Genomic DNA, 12873 nt, shown 5'->3' on the forward strand with positions numbered 1-12873 from the left:
AAAATAAAGGTTAGTACGTAAACCTGAAATAGATTAGAAACAAAAACAACTACATGGAAGATATGCAGCTGTATTATACTCTGATAAAATTAATCTTAATCGTTTAGTATCGTATAATAATATTAATCTTATATATGTATACTCAAATGGCAAATACCAAACGACAAGTGCAGATACTGCATCTGTCGTTTCTTCTGTATTATTATCGTTATTATTATTATATTAATAATAACAATAATATCACGATTACTCAAAAAAAAGACTAAAATATATAGGTATACGATAAATTAAAAAATTAAAAACTAATGTCTGAATTACCATATTATTTCAAAAGTTAAAAGCTAATTATTTACAATGCCTCTCATTCAGCGCTTTTAAATAAAAAGAGACATAAAAGATTAAAACATGCATCAGTTATTAAAATAAATAAAATATTTTTTTTTACAAATAAATAGTAATATTTGTAAAAAAAATATTTATTTTCTGTTAAATTTCTATACAAAATTTAATGAGAACTAAAAGCCGAATTTATACAAATTAAATAATCGAAATTTAATATAATATTAATAGGGAAATTATTATTCATATTAGTCCCAAATATAAAATATATTTATTCTTATAATAAATAAATCACCATAACTAATTTAATGGTGTGTACATTAAATAATACGTGAGAAAATTTTCCAGGTAGTTTTCAAACTAACCTACAAAGATTAACTTACATTTTATGGCTTTCTGTTCCACTTTAGACTTTGATAAACATTAAACTTTTTATGCCTTTTCTTTATTCGATTTCGTATAGCTGTAAAGCATTAAATACAATGTTTCCCCAATCGGGTTAGACGGACGTTAGTGGCAAATTTTAATTGTGTAAATGCAAATGATTTGAATAAAAAGTATTATAAAATATTAGTAATAAAAATAAATTGTTACAGCAAGAAAACCTATACAAAAATTGATTTGTTCACAGAAAAATAAAAAAGGCACAAGATAGGTAAAAATATTATATGAGTGGATGCTTTTTAATAGATATATTGTTTTTACAGAAAACTAATTAGCAACAGAAACTATTTAGAATTTGGCATTAAACATTTAAATTTTTGTAAGATTTTAAGCATGATCAACGGCTGTAAAAAATATAACTTACATGTAGCTAAAAACCATTATTTCAAGCATGGCAATCAGCGTTAACATATAAATTATATTATGATATGCTCTGTATATCTTTTGCTAGAGTATATCAATATAAAATTTGGCATTAGTATTATAATATTCCAAGTATGATTAAGAATTTTTCTTCAAACATGTTATTTTATGTACCTGGATAGCAAGAAAATTAATGCTTCAAATTCAAGGTATAGTAAAGATAAATGCAAAAATATCAGAACTTTAGAAATTTATATGGAAATTGGCATGAATATTTCATTATTCCAAATGTTATCAAGAATCCGCTATCAATTAAACCTTATGTCTCCGTATCACCTCTTATAAAAGGTTCCAGCTTACCAAACACAAAAAATTATTATTATTTGGTTTTTGGATATATTTATAAATTTACATAATATTGTTATAGTCGTTATTAAATTCAATAATTATTAAAACTTATCATGTAAGTAAATGGCATTATTTCAAACATTTTTGAAAAAAAAACATATAATTTTTTTTTTAATTTTGTAAAAATTAACTAATTTTATATTGTCAGGTAATTTTATATCAACAGGCAGCAAAATCCGCGCATCTCGTTATTCTATCGATCGGATCAGATGACTATGTCGAGGTCTAAAGACAGTGGAGGCGGCACACTTGTTGAAATTATTAATATTTATTTGTACTAGAGTTTAAATAGCCCTAGACTTTTAGTAGGTATAGCTAGCGGTATTATAAGTGCGTTTGATTTAGTTGAAATACCAACTAAGAATGGATATATTTGAATTTATTTGCTCCGAGATTCGTTTAAAAAAATGTGGATAAATTAAAATTATATTTTTTAGCATTGTGATGTGTCCATAAAAAATCTAATAAAAAATAGTTTTACTTACAGGAGGATGCAGTTCGCTAATTATTTTTAAAACAGGACTTCAAATAGGTAGCTGAAAATTATTCTTTATTCGCATTTTTTTAAGGATTAGGTATAAAACGACTTGTGTAAAGAAACAAATTGGTATAAGCTTAAAGTTTTATTTCATTATTTTACATATTATATATTTTTATTCACCATCAGATAGTGTATTACAACCTAAATCAGATTCATCCGATAAAGACCATTCGATCTCTTCATCAGATGAGCCTGTATTTACTGTAAATTTTAAAGAATCCAATGCTTCATCAAAAAGGTGATGACTTTCGACATATTGTTTTTCTATATTGTCTATATGGTTGCAAATATTTATTCACTCATCATTCGAAATTTCCGCAAATTTCTGCCTTGTCAAAGTTTCGACATCCGCCAATTTAAAAGTGGAATTTCTGCTTGCCACCCAATTCTTAACAGTTGCCCAAATTTTTTCTATCGGATTAAGCTCTGGGTGGTATGGAGGCAAACGTAACACAATGTATCCATGCTTTTCCATTAGGTCGTCCAACTTGGTTTTTACAGGATCCTTTTTTTTATTTTCAGACACTATTTCATATAACTCTGTCTTGGTGAGTTTTGCATCAAATGTAAAATTACGTTCCTTGAGCCAGTCAACTATTTCCTGCTTTTTACTTCCAGATGTAACATTCTTGACTACAGGCACATTGTGATAAGCTGCATTGTCTAATACTAGGACGGAATTAGGTAGTAAATTTAGAAATAACTGATTTTCGGCCCATTTCATGAAGTTGTGATGGTTCATGTCATCATGATAGTCTCCACTTTTTGACCCTAAAAAGAGAAGAATAAAAGATTTTAAAATAATCGTATAAAGTTGTCAGTGTGGTATTAATTATCAAAATATCAATATTGATAATGGTAAAAATTTGACTAAATATTATAGGTGAAAATATGGGTAGGGAACTGGGACTGAAAAGTATAATAATATAAGTACCCGCTTATCCAATCAACGAACTAAGAGTATCATTTCTGCGTATTACATTTTAATATCATTTTTGATATTACTTTATATAGAAATAACTAAAAAATTTTACCTGAGCGAAAAATCAGTAACCCATTATTTACGAAACCATTTCTTCCTCCAACATGAAGAATTATCAGTCTCTGTCGTTTGGAAATGGGTTTTCTAATTCCATGTCGACTTTCATCAAACCACCCTTTGTCCTTTGTATGACTGCTATGTATGTAACTTTCATCAGTATATACAATATTACGGCCTTCCTCTTTATATTATAAAATTTGCTTTAAATATTTGATCCTTTTCAATCGTATGTCGTAAGATTCGATAAGAGCTTTTCTGTTATCTTCCGTTTTGGTCCATCTATAAAAAAACTTATATGTTTTTAAAGGAACATATTAATGTATTAAACAAATTTCTCATGATATTTAAAAATAAAATTAGCAAAGACGTAACTTAATAAAATAAAAAGCTTAACAAATTAAAGAAAGGATAGGTACTGTGCCAGGTACTCTGCAAAATAAGAATATCTAGAGAGGTATCTAGAATTAAATGGACTAAAATGTAATTAAGTTCCTATTTGTAGGTACCTATACCCTTTTTATTTTATCTATGTGCCAAAAAATTATAAGAAGTTTATAAAGTCAATAAAATATAATCCCTAGAATTAATTTTGACGCAACAGCTAATAATGGTTGTAAAGTTAAATTCCTATTGATAAACTTTTCAGGTAACTGTTAATTGGTTAGCAGGTAAATATAAGAAGATAAATATTAAATATAATTTAAACACATACCTAAATCGAATTTTTTTCAACAATTTTGATAAGGTTGGTGTACTTATAGGCTCTTGAATAATAGTCGGATCAAGAAGCTTTTGAAGTATTACTGGAAAGAAAATAATATAACATAATATGTTCATATTTAAAAATGTAAATAAATAAATATACTCCATATGTATATTAAGGAGAATCTTGTCCATATTCTGGAAGAAAATTTCTGGATAATTAAGACTTTTTTTGGCCCCTTCTTGTGCCCTATACTCCACATGGTTATTTTATGTCAAACCCAAAAAAATACTTAACAGGTGCCACTTTTGTCTAAATAATAAAATATTATGGTGTTATATTGCAATGTAGGGTAAGTAAATTACTTGGGTTTTACAACTGACTGAAATATACTGTACTTACATTTTAGAGTAGGTCTTATTTTTTCAACTATGTAGAAATCATACACTATTTGTTTTATATCTTTAATTTGGGTCAAAGTAATGTTACCAATCTTCTGAGATTTTCTTAACCTTTTTTTCCTTGGACTGGTAAAGGAACAGGAAGGTATATTTTCTATATCTTCTGACTCTTGGACCACTCTTCTGTAAGTTGACTGGGATACTCGAGTGGCAGCTAACGTACGTTGTCTAAAATAATTATATACTATTATTGTAAGTTATCAATACAATAAAAATTAAAATTTGAAAACATCCTACAATAAAATATGAACTTATATTGTTCACTTACCTAACATTACCTACCTAACATTTTTCAAAGAAATAGTAATTCCTTGCTATGCTTCTTTTTTCATAAAACCTGCCACGTTAGAAATAATCTCTCTCCCTTGGCTGTGAATTATTTGTCCTTGTTTGCCTACATCCTCAGGTGACATCTAAAAAAAAATTAGAAGATTAGAAATACCTGTTATTTGGTCACTTAAAATCGAAGTATATTTTAAATAATATAATTTTTAACAGTAATTAATTTTCATTTATTTTTTTAAATTATTAGACAATTGAATAATTTAAACCAATTTTACTTACCTTTTACAATAAAAATCGGATAGTCTAACTAAAAACTAACTAGTCTATTTCACTATTATACTTTAAAAAAAAAAACACACAACAGATTTTAAATGCTTTATAACACGATTAACTCACTTCCCGTACGAGACGACACTGAGTAGGCCTTCAGGCTACGTCATAGGCTTTAAATCCCCGGCAGGTACAAAGAAACAAAGTACGGCGGCTGCTTTGTTCTTGCGGTTTCTTTAATAAGAAGCGAGAGAAAATATATTGCGATCGTCTTTTCTCTCTGCCACCGGATTTTCTATCGATTTTGTGTTGAAAAAGGGGTTTATGCGCATATTGAGCAGCCGGTTCTTTATAAACTTTTCTACCTATATAGGGCATTAAAAATAAAACATTCTATTTAAGAACGTGACCTTGACATTCAAATTATCTTAAAAATTAACCCACAAGGTCAAATTCAAGGATACCATTATTTTTCTCTTATCGAACCCTCTCAGTTTTGTAGAAGCAACGTCTTTTATCTCTATTTTTTTCAGGGATATCTGCGTGGTGGGATTAAAATGAAACACCCTGTATACAAGAAATTCAAAGAAAACTTTTGATTAAATATTTGGTACTGCCTTACCGTATACTTAGTACTGTATATCATAATCGTATATTATAAACAAAAATGTTAAAAGAAAATTAAATATAGATCAACAATATTTTGCGAAAATATATCAAACTTTTCTAATTACAGAGGTTTAACGGATAAAAAACAGCCAAAGATCAAGGCAATTCTCTCTGTTAACCTTAATCATGTGCTTAGTAGGTTATTTTGAAATGTATCTCTCAAGTTGTTTATATAAAAAGGAAAATCCTTGATAAGTCATCTTTGAGCATTTTATCTAAAAATAGGATCTAAGGGATGTTTGCTTACATGTTTACTTCACAAAGAAGGGTTCAATGCTCTTGGAATATGGAATTTATTATTTTGAATTTGTAGAGATACTGAAAGCATTAAATTTAAGCTAATAATTGTTTATAAAATTCCAAAATTAAATGAGACGTCTAGTAGAGTTTTTCATTTATTGCCTGACTAATAAAACAAGATTGACTCTGTTAAAGGCCTTTGTAAAGTCTTAAGATATAGGGTGTAAAATATCTCATGCTGTCACTAATACATTCTCAAAAGAGTTTCTTACTCACTAGTAAATTGGACATTTTATTTTTGGACAAATTTACTGTATGCACACAGCTCCGTAAATTGACGCATCATCCTTATGACTTGTCTTGCAAATTAAAAATCTATTTCAAAACCAGTAGAAATTCATTAGAATTTATTAATTATTGAAAAATTTAAATAGACACACAAAAAACATTAGTAATATTATTTTAATTATTTCAAGAATATACCGTGGAATACATACTGTCAAGAATACACAGCGTTACTTGCTAGACTATGAAAACTCACACGCAAGGGAACAAATATGGGGATGATTCACAAGATGATTATTTATATGTCAAATTTAGTATAATGATAGTCAAAGTTAACCGTACGATCAATAATTCTTCATAAAAACTTTTAAATTATTGTTTGTAAAGCAGCTTAGTGAACTTGAGTTCTAGCATATCACAGATAAAGCCCAAAAAAAAAAATTTACAGCACTAAAAATAAGTCTGTTATCACAAGGAAATCCATATTATAGAGTATCATCTATAATTAAAACCACCTAACCATAAAGCTTCAAGGAACTTATATAAGTCATTTGTATAATAAAAGAAATATATGTAGGGTTCTAAAGAGTGTGTCAATAAGAACGCAAGAGTTGAATTGCACGCCATGTTTGACAGTCATATTTTCACACGATTATGACGTGACAGATTAAAAGTTGACAAATGGGATTTGGTAAACATGGAGCATTACACTTTTGAACAACGCGTCGTGATTAGCAAAATATATTATCAAAAAGGTAAAAGTTTTATAGCCACTAATCGCAAGGAATGTTCAATCGAATTAATGTTCCTAATTCATCTACTGTGAAAAGAATAATTAAAAAATTTAAAAGTGCTGGTTCTATTAGAAGTGAAACGTGAAACGCACGATTTTATCTTACAGAGGTCGTTCAGAAAAAAATATCCCGGCAGTTCACGAGAATGTGACAGAAAGCCCGAAGACGTAAATTCGTCATCAGGTACACAAATCGAATATTTCAACAGGCACTCTTCAGAGAATTCTCACTAAACATACTATAACATACCTAAAAAATCCAACTGACTCACTTCTGCTAGCAGGACCATGAACAGCTAAGAGAATTCACCAATTGGATCCTTAAGCAACTTACTGAACGCAACAAAATCATTTTTAGTAATAAAGTCCATTCTCATCTTAATGGCTTTGTTCGAAAAACTGTCGCATTTGGTATGGACAGTTTGAATTTTAATTGAATCTAACGCCTAGATTTCTGGCTGCGGGGTTATGTAAAGTCACAGATTAATGTCAATAATCCTATAACTAACGAAGCATTGACAGCCGAAATTAGACGCTGTGTCTATGGAATACCACCATATACAGGGTGTTTCTGGAAGGAAGAGCAACATGTTCAGAAGGTCAAAATAATATAAATTAACCCATATGTTATAATCCGATTTTCAACCGTTTCTAAAATAATCAATTCTGAAGTTTTTTTGTAAGATTTGTATTTGTAATGCTCTCGAAAATACCCCCACCAACTTCAAAGCAAGCTGCAGCATGTTTGTTAAGCGCTCGTGTTGCACGTTTAATTGCTTGGGAATTGTCTTTAATAATATTTGAAGCATTCAAAATATTTAATTGTGGAGTCCTTCTATGGTTTCTACTGGTGTTTCGTACACTAGAGCTTTCATTTACTCCCAGAGGCAATAATCCAGTGGATTTAAGTCTGGTGACCTCGGTGGCCAAACTTGAGCTCCTCCTCGGCCAATCCAACGATCAGGAATTAAAAACGATTGTTTAAGAAATTACGCACTCGGCGACTAAAATGAGGTGGGGATCCATCGTGTTGAAAATACATTCGGTGTCGAACAATTAGCGCAACATCATCCAACATGTATATTAAATGATCTTCCAAAAAGCGTAAATCTCCTTTTCCAGTAAGATGCTCATCTAATACAAAAGGACCAAACAACTGGTCGTTCAGCATTCCACATCAGACGTTAACACTGAATCGATGTTGAAGGTTTCGTTCAAACGTGGCATGAAGTTTTTCATCTGACCACCGATGTTCATTGTGTCGATTATTCATTCCATGGCGGGTAAAATGAGCTTCATCACTAAATAAAATGTATTTATGTAGGCCTCGATTTTATTGGATCCATTCGCAAAATTGAACCCTTAATCCATAATCACGCTCTTGAAGATGTTCAACCGGTTGAATATGATAAGGCTTAAACCGTTTTTTCTTAGTATCTTCCAAACGTCTACATGTGATGCTAGTCGAAGTTCTTTTGTAATCCGCCTCGTACTAACACCCGGGTTCTCTTCAGCCAGAACCAGAACATTTTCTTTTCAGGCTCTCGTTCAAAATTAATTATTACTCTTGGAAACATTCCTGTTTCCTGAGCATTTGCAAAAACTGTCTGAAAAACTTCACGATTAGGAATTCTTCGATTTGGAAAACGACGTCGGTATTCATCAACGGCACGTTATGCGCTACTATTACAGAAACCATACACGAATATCATGCCAGCATACTCCCTGTGGGTAAATGTGTAAGGCATTACGTAATGGAAACTTTGTTTTTTTCAAATTGAAATGCTCAGAATCAATCAAATTGACAACCATGCTTGTCAAAACTACCAGTTAAATAAAATAGGTATTAACAAACAATGATGAAATACCTGCAACGTGAGTTAGAAATACAGAGAACATAGTTATTCCAAAAATTTACAAACAAAACTTTAGAGCCGATTATTTCAGAAACGGTTAAGAATCGGATTAAAACATATGAGTTAATTTATCTTATTTTCACCTTCTTACAGAATGTTCTTAAAGAATTTTTAAATATATATTTTCTAAAGCAATAAATGTTTAATTACTCTACTAGAGAAAATCCTCTTTCAATAGAACACTGATATCTTCTTATTTTGAGCATTCTTGTTGACACAAACACCCTTTATAAAAATCTAGGGTTCCTAATCAAGATACAGGCTGTGTATCACACAGACAGTTGTTACACATAATCAAAAGCTCTGGACAAAACACTGCTGCAAATACCCTAGAAATCTGGTTTTGGCCGATTTACATGGCTGATCAAATTTATCTAGCTTATAAATAGAAATTAGAAATGTTGCCTTCAAATGGAATGAATATCTGCCACTAAGCAAAGAGTTATTTATAGCTAGGACCAGACGATTGCTCTTCCATCTCTAGTGATTTTTGCCAGTTATCCTCTCCATGTGGCTTTTTCAATCAATTCAAAACATATGTTTTTTGTAATGTTCTGTATCTGATGATGGCTGTTTACACAGCCGAATTGCATAATACATTTACCTAAGTGTCCCACATGCATTTTTCTTGGAGATAAAGACTACCCCTATTTGTTATCTTTATATACGCATTCTCCTACAAAATATGGACTTCTATTCAACTAATAAATATTAAAGTTAAAAAAAGGCAGTGGCGTACATTTTTTTGCCAATAATATTTACTAAGATGTCGCCCGAGACGCCACTGGACCTTATAATTTTAATCTAATAAGGGCGAAATTAGCCTCTTAATACAACAAGTAATACTGCCAAATTTCGAAAGAATCGAATGAATATTTTATTTAATATTAATAAAAAATTAATATTAAAAAACAAATTTATCACCATGTATCTTGAAAACTATGCATTTCCGGACCCATGTTTATAGAAACTTTTTCTCATATTTTTTTACAAGGAACTACCCATTGAAATATCTCCGTCTACGGAGCGTGCTACAAATTTTGTAAGTTACAGTTTTTTAAACAAACCTTCTATAACACAAAAAAATAAATAACCCGGCAAGGCAGCGTGCAAATTTTAAAATATCTAATCATTTGGTGAAATAATAAACTTTTTTGTGACTCGCCTTGTATGGCGTATATTAGTATTCGTCTAACACAGGTTTTGTATACCGGGTGACACAGAAAAGAGGGAAAACTTAATAACTTTTTTACTTTTCAAGATAAACAAATGAAATTTAGTATATCGATAGAATAAGTGATAGAATAAGTGACACTAACTTTCTGATTTTAAATGGGATACTTGGTATATTATTATGTATTTCGATAGAAAATAATATTCTGAAAACAATAATACTGTATTTTCTACTTTTTGTTTTATACTCATACAATTTTTTTTTAAGTTTTAAAATAGGGTGCTATGAATGCGTTCAAAGTTTTAATTTTTAATCAAGTAATCACGGAAAAATAGTTTTTACACGTCTATTTAAAATGTATAAACTATTAATTTTGGCATTTACTTTATTTTTTAATACCATATTATTGGAAACAACCACTTTTGAAATCCGGTTTCTTTTTCCCAATAATTTGATATGATTATTTTTTAAATCGGTTGATAAATAAGCCCATAAGAAGAAAAAAAAACAAGTCACATAAATAAACGCATTTAATTAATAAAAATAGCATTGCTTTGATTTCTTGAATAGGCTGCGTTTTGACGCGTTCTTCATTTATCTTTCAACTGATAATACATGACATTATGCAATCAATCACAAGCGCAATTATTATTTGTTATTTAAATAAATTTGCTAATATTTGGAATGTTTACCAATGAAGAAAAAGTTGATATGCCGTACGCTATATTCCCCCGCATGTATTGTTCGAAACGACCACATTCGACAAGAAGGTGTAAAAAACGACCTACATGTATAAAGTTTTGTATTAAAATAATTTACTTGAATAAAATAGGCAGGCGTGTCATTACAATGCTTCTTGTTCTTTGGAGATTACAAGGGCTTTGGTTTTTTTGTTCTTCTTTCCTGTTTTTAATCTTCTTTGTCTGTTCCATGGTCATTCTTTCGGTTATTTCAATAGGTTCCTTAGCATGTTCTATAATTTTGTTTCTGTTTTCTCTTCGTGTATATTTATGTACAAGTGGTCAAAGTAGGTTTTCCATTGGAGTTCATCAGTTTATAGTGTTTAAGTATATTCTACGATTTTCATTTTACTTCTTTTTCGGATTCTCCATGCCTCCTTTTGTACTCTTTGTGTCTCGTTTTCGGTAAACCTTCTCTTTAAAAGAAGAAAAAAAATGTATATACTTTTGATTCCTTAGAACATTGAAAGGCTAGAATTAGTAAACAATAACTTTGTTTGAGTTCAACATGTGCACAGGGGCAAGGAAGGTGTTTTGTTTACAAACATATTCATTGATTTTCTGTTGTCAAGTTTACATGCATTTTTAAAAAAAAATTTTTAGCTATATATCAACTCATATAATAATGTTAATTTTAAATGTAGAAACAGATATATGTTATTCTAAGTGCAAAAATAATATATTCAACGCAAAAAAAAAATTAATATTATTACTCCTAAAAGCGCTTCTAAAAAATTTGAAATGGCAATACCGCAGGTAAAAGCTGATGTCATCTTGCTAAATGTCATCTTGACAAACGGATTTGTGTTTACATTCGGCATTTGTAAAGTTCTGTGTTTTTTCTTTACTTTTTGGTGGAAAAAGAAAAAAAGTTGTGTTTAAATGACTCAACTGTGTTTTTTGTGAACTGTTACGGTAGTAAAAACTTGTGCCGCACCATGGAAAAAAGGCGATTTAAGCCGATCTTTTCACAAAAGTAAATACCAATATTGTCATAACATCACATCAACTGAAAATAATAAAAACTTAAGAAATTATTATTGAGAAATCTATAATAATTATAAAAATTTAATTTCCATAAAAATACTTTTTATTAGATAAGTACCTTTACTCTAATGAAGTACGGTAAAAAAACCCATAAAGAGTTTATAAACAGTAATATTGTTTATAATTTAAAGTATAATATATTATTAATAAATATTTATCATGTAAATATTTTTTAACGCCGTCACTGGTAAAGATTACTTGTGTCGGTGACATCAACAATGCGATCCAGCGGCGTTGCGATGTTGTTGCCTTTTTCTCTAATATACGTGGTCTATATTCATTTAACTGTAAATGTTGACTTCTTTATAGAGTATCTTATCATACCTATTTTATAAAAAAAAATCCTTCATATTTTATATGTATATTGTGTATTATATATGTATTGTTTTGCGCCTGGTAAAATAAGTGACCAATTTTTATGATATTATAAAAGTTTTTTTTTTGGCATTTGGCATTATTGCATCAGAGATGTTGCAAGTTAACAAACTGCCCATAGTTTCACGGCAATGCTAATTCTAGCCTTTCAATATTCTAAGTTTGATTCTCTCTGTAAACTCAGGATTAGTATAATTGAAAGAACACAGAAGCTTTAATTAATAATCCAGGAATAATGTCACATAAATAATTATGTAATAATTCGAAACTTTTACTATCTGTTGGCATAGTCTCATACAGCGCCGTAGCAACAACATAACGGGCCTGGGTTCGAGACTATATCCGCGGGCCCCTAAAGAGATACTAACTACTGTCTCTCCCTAAATCGACGGCTTAAAGAAAGAAAAAATTAAAAGGCATTTATTACATGTTAACTAAACTTTTATGAAATTAATATTAAGACAAAAATACTAATAACAGTAGTTACGGAAAAATATAAAAATATTAAAAACATATGTACATAATTATAAAAAACATTTACAAAAGGATACAAATACAAAGTTAATATAGAAGAAATACACCCATTAAAAAGTTACTTTTTGAGATTTAGCAGTCGCAAATGATTTAATAATTTCCTTTAAATCTATTGAGCGAGCAACTTTATTTTCAATGGACAGCATTGCCAAAGAAGATAATTGATTTTGATTCATCGAATTCTTTAAATTTTTGATTAATTTTAATTTTGAGAACGATCGTTCTGCTGATGCAACCGTTACAG

At 29.7% G+C, this 12873-nt stretch overlaps 1 long non-coding RNA gene across 2 annotated transcripts; it reads right to left on the minus strand.

Moving 5' to 3' along the window:
- Positions 1-2164: 2164 nt before the first annotated feature.
- LOC126741913 (uncharacterized) lies at positions 2165-8985 on the minus strand. 2 transcript variants are annotated; one of them, XR_007662435.1, is made up of 5 exons: positions 4866-8985; positions 4584-4714; positions 3850-4469; positions 3130-3416; positions 2165-2866 (listed from the first exon to the last, which is right to left on the minus strand). It is a non-coding gene; the product is annotated as an uncharacterized LOC126741913 (long non-coding RNA). The 2 variants fall into 2 exon arrangements; XR_007662432.1 differs by having other exon boundaries at positions 4570-4714.
- Positions 8986-12873: the final 3888 nt, after the last annotated feature.

This window comes from Anthonomus grandis, chromosome 1 (genome assembly GCF_022605725.1).
Source record: "Anthonomus grandis grandis chromosome 1, icAntGran1.3, whole genome shotgun sequence".
Taxonomy (NCBI): domain Eukaryota; kingdom Metazoa; phylum Arthropoda; class Insecta; order Coleoptera; family Curculionidae; genus Anthonomus; species Anthonomus grandis.